At 45.0% G+C, this 10,030-nt stretch overlaps 1 pseudogene; it reads right to left on the bottom strand.

The window, feature by feature from the left end:
- Positions 1-9,479: 9,479 nt before the first annotated feature.
- On the bottom strand, positions 9,480-9,596 carry LOC126458955 (5S ribosomal RNA; annotated as a pseudogene).
- Positions 9,597-10,030: the final 434 nt, after the last annotated feature.

Raw genomic sequence — 10,030 nt, 5'->3', positions numbered from 1 at the left:
ATATTATTTCACCTTTTAGTTTGTTATTTTTATGTTTTGAACTAAGAATATAGCCTTACTATTCTGCTTATGCCATTATAGTCTTACTAGTTAAATAAAGACCCTCAGTAAGAAATTGATTTTGTATTTAATTACAATGTACCTTGGACATTGTGTTCTACACTGAAGAGCCAAATAAACTGGTGCACCTCCCTAATATCGTGTAGGGCCCCATCGGGCACGCAGAAGTACCTCACCACGACGTGGCGTGGACTCGTCAAATGTCTGAAGTTGTGCTGGAGGGAATTGACACCATGACTCCTGCAGTGCTGTCCACAAATCCGTACGAATAAGTGGAGACCTCTTCTGAACAGCACGTAGCAAGACATTCCAGATGTGCTCAATAATGTTCAAGGCTGGGCAGTTTGGTAGCCAGTGGAAGTGTTTAAACTCAGAATTGTGTTCCTGGAGAAACTCTGGAGCAATTCTGGACGTGTGGGATGTCGTATTGACCTGTTGAAGCTGCCCAAGTCATCCGGAATGAACAATGGACATGAATGGATGCTGGTGATCAGAAAGGATGCTTACGTACGTCTCACCTGTAAGTGTCGTATCTAGATGTATTAGGTGTCCCATATCACTCCAGTTGCTCCCGCCGCACACCATTACAGAACCTCCCCTGCTGACATGCAGGTTCCATGTATTCATGAGGTTGTCTCCATACCCGTACATGTCCATCCGCTCGATGCAACTTGAAAGGAGACTCGTCCGACCGGGCAACATATTTCCAGTCATCAAAAGTCCATTGTCGCTGCTGAAGGGCCCAGGTGAGGCGTAAATCCAAGTGTCGAGTCGTCATCAACGGTACACGAGTGGGCTTCCGCTCCGAAAGCCCACATCGATGAAGTTTGGTTGAATGGTTCGCACGCTGACACTTGTTGATGGCCCAGGATTGAAATCTGCAGAAATTTTCGGAGGGGTTGCACTTCTGTCACGTTGAACGATTCTCTTCAGTCGTCATTAGTCCCATTCTTGATGGATATTTTCCGGCCGTAGCCATGTTGGAGATTTGATGTTTTACCGTATTCCTGAAATTCACGGCACACTCGTCAAATGGTCGTGCAGGGCAAATTCCTACTTCATCGCTACCTCGGAGATGCTGTGTACTATCGCTCTTGCGCCGACTATAACACCATGTAGAAACTCACTTAAATCTTGGCATCCTGCCATTTTAGTATCAGTAACCGATCTAACAACTGCACCAAACACTTGTCTGATATAGACGTTGCCGACCGCAGAGGCGTATGCTGCCTGTTTGGATATACTCTTTGGCATCTCAGTGCATTTCTCGTGTGCATTGTCGGAGGAACGAATAGCTATTATATGAATCGACATATCGGGGAATATAGGTAAGATCATATTATTTCATACTTTGCCCAAGTGGAAGGAGGGCAGCTGGAGCTGAAGTAGTGTGTGTGTGTGTCTAAGTGGTTTGGGTGGCGTGGGGAGGGCGATGAAATACGAATGTGGGTGTTGTCTTGTTGGGTTGGAGCTTGTATGAGGTTTCGTGTGTATGACTAGAAGGATGCTCTACAGCATGTTCATGTCCCAGGCCCGCTAAGAGTACAGTTACGCCCTTACTTTAGCCCATACATAAATAGAACAAGGACAATCTGCGGAAATATACTGGTACATAATCGGGTCACGTAAGACTTAACTCCGCTGCTTTTTCTTCTCTCATCAAAAATGTATGCCCAAGAAAGCTTCCTCATTCTCGCACCACCCTCCATTCCGTCCCATCACGTTTCGCAATGGTTAGCTCCAAGATGACTGACCAGTAACAGAGCACACTAGCAGCTTTTCATGGATGCTTGTTTAAGCAATCTTCTAGTTACCTGACTGTCCACTCACATTGTTATGGCCACACGTCAAAATCCTGCAGGCATGCACAAGAGATCCAATGAGATTCTGGAACGTATCGACGGGGATGTACAGCCATGTCGACTGCAGTGCCGTGGCCAGCCCGCTGCGCGAGGTTTCTCGTTTGAGGTTCCACGACACGAACAGCACGATCGAAGTGGGTCTACAGATTCTTGATTGTGTTTAAATTCGAGGAGTTTCTTGTCCAGGGTAGTACGGTAAACTCATCCCGTTGTTCTTCGAACCACGCACATACACTGCGACCTGTGTGATACTATGCATTGTCCTGCTGGTAGATGCCATCATCCTGAGAAAAAAGAAACTGCGTTTACGGGTGGACGTGGTCCACAAGGATAGATCATGCTTCTGTTGATCTGCTGCGCCTTAAAGAATGACGAGATCGCCCGGGAATGCCACGAAAACAAGCCCAGAGCATAACTCTGCTTCGTGGTTGCAGAGTATTTGTTTTCAGACGTTTTACGGGTGCACGCCAAAGGCCATCGTTTCGATGGAGCGGAAAACGCTGTTCATCTGACAGTACGACCTGCGGTACTGGTGTGTAGATTCCGGACTTCGTCGCCCATGAACAGCAGACAAAAAGGCAGCATGAACCCGGCACCTGCTGTGGACGTCCATACGCAGCAAAGGTCACTGAACTGCCATTGACGAGACGTCATTGGTAGACCCTTGGCGCTTCTGGGCGGTCAACTGCTCAACAGTCGCATGCTTGTTCTCCAGTGCACTTGCCCACAACCGCCGTTCACCCTTGCCATGGCCATGGTGCACTACCGTGGCCTCAGCTCCAGTTTTGGCTAGTGCCATTTTTCCATGCACGGTATATCATAACTACGGTGACACGTGAACAGTTAACAAACTTAGCTGCTTCGGACATGCTTCCACCCTTGGCCCGAAAGCCAACGATCATCCCGTTTTGAAAGTCATATAAATAGCTCCATTTCCGCAACACGACAACGATTGTACTGTTGTCCACATTCCCCGACATGCTTATATGCCCTTCACTGCAGATGCTGCCCCTCCCGTCTGTGAGTGGTTATTCCACGTTGATGTAGATAATAGGTGATGGTCAAATTTATGTGAGTGCAGTATACATTCATTTGTAACTACTTCCTAAAGGATAACCTTGGGCTTCCCTTAAAACTCTTACACTACACCCCTCCCCTCCCAAATTAGACGCCCATCATCTCCCTCTCATGTACCTCCATTACCTAATTAACTATTCTCTGATGCTGTAGCACGCATCGTATTAACTTCTTTCTTCCATTAGTCAATTTGTAAAATTAATTTTCCCGACTCGATCCAATACCTCTTCATTTGTTATTATAGCTACGCGTCTTATCTTCAGCACTAATGCTTCTATTCACGTCTTGTTTGTTTTACCGTCCATCTTTTACGTCAGTACGAGGCTACGTCATATTTACCTTCAAATTATTTCGATTATAACAATTCAACATTTTTCTCGAAACACTTTCTAGCTATTGCTAGTATGCAATTTACATCCTTTCTACTTCGGTCCCCTGAAGTTATTTTTTTCTCGAAAAGACAAATTATATCTAATCGTCTGATTTAAGTCGACTCCTTTTTCATCACTCAGGATTCACTTTTGTTGCTATCCATCTTATAACCTATTTTAGACACCATATTCGTTCCATTCAATTGATCTTCCATTTCTCGGCGTCTCTCCCAGAATTACAATGTACAATGTCGGTGGAGATATCTGAAGTATTTACTTCTTGGTTATGATCATTACGTGAGACCAGGTTGGTAGGTATTCAGAGAGCGCACAGGATAAGTTTATGATTGTGGATGGGGCCGTAAACATTTACTGTGAGTTGCACAATCAAACACAGAACTTTATTTTCTAAGAAGCACTCATTTACACAGTGCTTTAAAAGATCACAATCAAACAATAATATGGATGAAGGCCTAGTTAAAGAACTTGGAGATGCCTTCTGGGCTGAAGGCACAAAATCCCAGAAAAAACAAAAACGGCTCATGGCCTGGCTTAGAAATCAAATGCAATTAAAAACAGAAGGTAATTTTTTTTTCTTTTTTAAGAAACATGTAAATGAAACAACTGACTGCTGAAGGCCTTCACTAAACGTCTGTAGGACAACTATAATTAAAACACATTAATCAAAAATTTTACTAACCAATAAATTTCCTTTTAAACGTACAACAGACCAGCCGAAAGCCTAATTAAAGAAATATTAACTTGTTGCATGGTTGAAGGCCACAAACAAATTTGAAACAACTGATGAAGGCCTGAACAATAAGTCTGACCAATAATTTGAAATAAACCCCTTACTTCTTATAAAAAAAAAGTTCCCTTAATGAATACAGACGGCGGAAGGCCTTATTGAAAGGTGTTCACGTAAATCCTCGGCTGAAGGCCACTCATAACATATCGAACCACTAACTGCTTAGGGCCTGGATTACAAGCAATTTCAGATAGAACCAATTGTAAGGAAAATTTTTATAGAAAATAAAATCAATCTTAAAAATTTTAGTTTAACACGGCTGAAGCCTTTATGTAAAATTTAAAGGAACTAATTTAATAGACGGCCGAAGGCCTCCCACAAAACTTCAAACTAACATGAAAATCACAGTCCAAAGCTAACACAACAAAAGGTGCTCAGAAGTGTTCCAAGAGTCCGTCTGAGTAGGTAGCTCAAACGTGAGGTGAGACAGGCAGCCAAGAGTTGAAGTTAAATAATCGGCTGGCAATCCAAACCAGTGGCGGCCCAAGGACCGACCAGCAATTTAACGAATTCCCTTCCGTCCGACCAATGGAAGAACGATGGAAAAGACAGTCCGAGGGCGAGGATACGAACAGCACTACGTCTTCAGAAATTGGCGTCTCAAAAACAGTCGAGGGAACTGTAACCACTCTAAGCAAAATACGAACCAAACAACTTAAAAGCTGTCGAACTACACGCTGTGCCGGACGGCATCAACACGACGAGGAAAGGCATACTGCTGTAAAACTACGATAACGACCAGGATAGGTAACTGGGGCGTCAACGGCCACAGGGCAGAATATACCGCTGGTGCACTTCACTGGTAAGTAGCAGGCAATTTGACAATTAATCACAATATAGGAAGACGGCTGCAAGATTTCGCCGACTCCAACACATCATACATCGGTGCTAGCCAGAACGGCTCAGAGAGCAACATTCGCAAATGAACAAAGAGATTTCACAGTAGTTGAGGTTTCATAACAGGTTAACTGATTACACAACTTCAGCGTACAGGTTCGTTGGGCATCGAACTTTGTCGCTCTCGCTGATAGCGCCTCACGATCCGACAGTGCATTCACGCTGCCCGAGGTCCCCGCCTTGCCACGCCCCGCGGAGACCCCCTCTCTGCCCGTCCCAAGCGACTGACTACCTCAGTCCAGCATGCAGACAGCATTAAGACAACTGGTCAGTCAAACCACACAAGCTACACACGGTTCCGCGAAAACACTTCCACAGGCAACTCAAATAATACTAAAAACCAGTCACTGTGGACCAACTAGAAGGAATCACATGTACGGCTTCTGTCACCACTTGTTAGCAGCAGACACAGTGGCTGCGCCAAAGACTGAAACGGCGTGGAGTTTTACAATTATTTATTGAACTTTCTTTACAATTTCTCCCTCGTCGTCGCTGCCCAGCCCTGACGATCCCTCCACCTGGCTGCTGCTGTGTAGATTCTCCGACAATGCATGCAACGCGCGCCGCTGATCGCACTCGGGAGCCTCAGGACACCAGTGCTCCCCTGAAGCCAGGATGCCCTGTGTTTGAGATGAATTCGTCACCTCTCGGCGCCCCCCGTACGGGCGCCCACGAAGCCGCGTCGCCTGCTGCACCAGCGGCTGGGAAGCCGTCAGTCGCGACATCCGCGATGTCCCATCATGGACGGACCACACGCTGCGAGGCCGGGTTGCCGTCAAGTCCAGGCGTCCGTCCCCGGCGGCGCCTGTGACCAAGACTGCGCTGTGGCCGGTCCTGCTGGAAGTTCTCGCTGTAGTTAGTCAGCCATGGTGCTGACCGAACTCCGGCCGACCTCCAGAGCTGAAGTTGACATCTGGCGGCGAACAGGTGAGTCCTGTGAGCTGGAACAAACTTTCAGCATCGTCACCTACGAAGATTGAACATTCGGACACGGACCACGTCCGTCTTCAGATCCGAACTGCTTCCTAATGGCTTCTGTCTGTTCCTGCCTGCGCTCCACTATTTATATCCGGCAGGAGGACGTTTTTTACCCTCGATGGTAGCTTTTTGTTATTACTCCCTCAGTATATTGCAGCGTAACTTAGTGCGCTGGCCTCACTTCCCCTTACTCAGCACTCTCCACGCTTCTCTCGGCGCTCGTTCTGTGTGCGTCCTTGCGTCAGCCTACTGGTAGACTGCTGCTGTCAGTAAGGCTAACTGTGCATGCCTACTTCGCAACGACTCGGTCGCCGGCGTGCCTCTGTTTTGCCACTCTCCACTGCGTGAAGCAACGCTTACTACATGTGCTCGCAACACACAAGTCGACACACACAGAGAATCTGGAAGTGGTCGGCGACCAAATACACGCCGTCTGATGAGACGATCGACCGAACGACCAACCAAGGTCGTCCCCACTGAAGTGATGTGTGCCGTCAAGGGTCGGGCGAGTCATGGCTGACCAGACTACATTGCTGCTCCGTCCCCACTGAACTCCCGACACACGACGAGCCAGAAATACTAGCAGTCGCTCCAAAGATAGTACGACAGTGCTCTTATCGATGAGCGCTACTGCTACCACTCACGGGCAGGCAAGAGAACAACTTAGTGACGCCAGTAAATTAAATAAGAAAGAGACGGGAGTACCATCAACACAAGATGTCAAGCAATAACGGCATGAACACTACCGGCGCATGGCTCATTACGAAGTTGGATTTAGGGTGCAAAAACCACGATTGTTCTCACAGGCGAAATTACTGTTACGACTGCCTAGGAAAACATGTGATTTACTTTGAATTTTAATTCCTTTTTCCACATTTCCGCTTAGTTCACCGTACTACTTCCTCAGTGCACAGATTGACTAACATCGGGGACAGGTTACAGCTCTGTCTCGCATCCTTTTCAATGAACGCCCTCCATTTCACATCCTTTAACGCTGATGACTGTCAGATTTCTATGTAAATTATTCATAATTTCCATTTCCTCTGTTTGTAACTACGGATATCCAAAAGTATGTTCGAGTGAACAGTATTAAACATTTTCGCTAGTTTACAATGCCATTAAGTTTACCTTTCTTCAATCCATCTAGCTGAGGAAATGTGGCCACATTACACTTTTTGTAACATTCCCACGGGTTTGAACGTTCTGCAGTATATCATTGCTTAAAAACAAGCCAAATTATGCCATCCACTAATCCTAGTACTTTACTTTGACGAACATAACACAGTATAGGTTGTAATTTTCCTCCATTATGTATTAGATAACGCGGAAGGTCTCACCTTCGATCCCGCTTATTGAGTATTTTATTTCGTCTTCGCCGTCTCTTCTTCATACTTGTGTGGTAATGGAACATTGTTTTGCATACTGATTCATAGCGTTTATTCCTTATGTTGATGCGTCATTTTTTTTATGCTACACGTACGCAATAAACACCACATGTTCAATTATTTCGTTCCTTATCTACTTCCGACACCTACAATTTAAAGAGTGATAGACACGATGGCTGATAATGTTTCTCTTCTTTTCTTATCCTTTTCTCAGCGTTAAGTGCATATCCAGTTACGCATAAGATATGTTACAGTTTCTTATTTTTGCCTTTTCCAGTACTTCTGAAGTTGTCCTAAGAGTTGCAGCGTAATAACTCCTTCCAGGGTAGATTATACTCAGGAATGTAGAATCTGGAATTAGTTCATTTATTCAATGATACTAGTTCCTAGGAATCGGTAGAATCATACGGGAAATAGCACTACAACAGGCATTAGACTTTGTTGCAGAAATATGGAATTTATACGACGCTATACCTCGATTTTCGTATGTAAAACATGAATGCTATAAATCGGAGTTTTGAATACTTTTGTTATTTATATATCACAACTATACGCACATTACTCATGGCTATAGTGCTCGATCGTCATACCTTTCCTAAGGTATTAGGAGGTTTTGGAGCGGGATCCCATAATCAAGTTCAGACTGTATTCCGGCAAGGGCTATCACTGTGGACCAGGAAGAGGGTTTCGTACTAAACTGACTTTAATTCCGTATTTCATTAGAAGTGCAGTAAATTCATTAATAGAATTCTCTTACATTTTAGTGTTCCGTGGGTATGAACACGGAGCGTAATCCTCAGTGTGGCGTGTAACTGCACCGTAGCTTGGAACCCCGGCACAATTTCTCGCCGAACAGTAACTGGGCGGCCATTTCACCAAGTTCGTCCCGAACTCACCACGCGCTACCTCATCTTAATAGGAGCAAATTAGGCTGTAATCCAATAGAATGGGAATTATGCGGCTTAATTCAATGTTCCCCGGCATTAAGCCGAATGTTGGCGGAAGATGTGGGCGGTAAAACGAACAGCTCTGGAACTTGTGCGGCAGTGGTACATTACTACGCCGAACGAGCAAATCCCACACGTACTGTGACGCAATCGGAAAAATTTAAGACTTCTTGACGTGTATGCGTGTTAGAGTCACACTGAATAGCACCATTAACAGGAGAGCAAAAATTCGTTTAAAACTGTCGGTGGTTTCGAGGTTGTACCTCAGTTAAGCAACAACTGAAGTAGTTTTGTTGTGAGCAAAGAAAGAATATGACAGAGGAGTATGAATTGCTACGTTTAATTTACATAAATGTAGATGTACATTACATGCAATATGTACACAGATGTGTTACAAAACCTCGATTACAACATTCGTGTGATACAGTGTATCAAATCAAGCTACCTCGTATAGGAAAATACGTTTTGGATTACATACAATTTTCTCGAACGACACAAATGTCAAAGCAGTTTAGGAAAGCGAGTAACAATGCTAGTCTTACTTTCGCTACTATCACTCAATTATAACAGTAATCAATGAACTTTTCACCTTCATCCTCGTCAAAAAAGGAGCATTAATTAATAATGAACAATTTCAGATCGCTGAAATGAGTGGTACGATATTTGCTTCTGGGGGAAAAAGCGGAGGAACATGTACTCAGGAGGTCGGATTATGGTATGTGATGGAGGGCTCCCTGTCCCCTCACCCACAAGCTGTCGCCACCTTGTACCATTCATGGATGTTAAATGGGAAAAACGACAGACGATATATCTCCATGCAAAAATATCGCCGTTATTATTCTACTAGACACTTTTCAGAGCTTGACATCTTAAAAAGCGGTACTAGAAACTAAACTCTGTCCTAACAGCCCATGAAGTCCCAGCCATACCGACCGGCCTCTTTGTCATCCTCACCCCAAGGCGTTACTGAATGCGGATACGGAGGGGCATGTGGTCAGCTCACCGCTCTCCCGGCCGTATGTCAGTTTCTGAGACCGAAGCCGCTACTTATCAATTAAGTAGCTCCTCAGTTTGCCTCACAAGGGCTAACGCACTGCCAACAGCGCTTGGCACACCGATGGTCACCCATCCAAGAGCTAGCCCAGCCCGTCAGCCCTTAACTACGGCGATCTGACGGGAACCGGTGCTACCACTGCGGTAATGCTGTTGGCTAAAAAAGATAAAAATTAAACTCATTCTTCTGCGATATGCTAAAAGCTACCCTGCTAATCTTCTAGTATATTTCACTGTAGTAGGAAGATTATTACCGTGATACTCTAAAAAAAAAACTTGTGCTTCAACATGTTTCCACTTGACAAAAGCAACCAGTGAGGCAGTACCCAAGTTGTTCTTCGGTCATTTCCACTACGTCCTTAAATGTGAACATTTTAGGTAAGGCTTTACCCTGACAGTTATTGATGTTGATTGAAACAGCAAGTTGACTGTTACCAGTCACTGTTTATATATCTCCACAACGCGCGTCGAAGGTTTGAACCTCAATCATCAGATGGATTTACATTCCTTAGTGTGACATGTGTGTGTTGTGTTACGATTCTGGGGGAACTTGCCTAGTGAAGAAACGTGATAGAAATCTACCACGGGCAGT

Source organism: Schistocerca serialis, chromosome 2 (assembly GCF_023864345.2).
Source record: "Schistocerca serialis cubense isolate TAMUIC-IGC-003099 chromosome 2, iqSchSeri2.2, whole genome shotgun sequence".
Taxonomy (NCBI): domain Eukaryota; kingdom Metazoa; phylum Arthropoda; class Insecta; order Orthoptera; family Acrididae; genus Schistocerca; species Schistocerca serialis.
The sequence above is the reverse complement of the archived record's forward strand: the minus strand, read 5'-3'. Positions and strand labels throughout refer to the sequence as shown.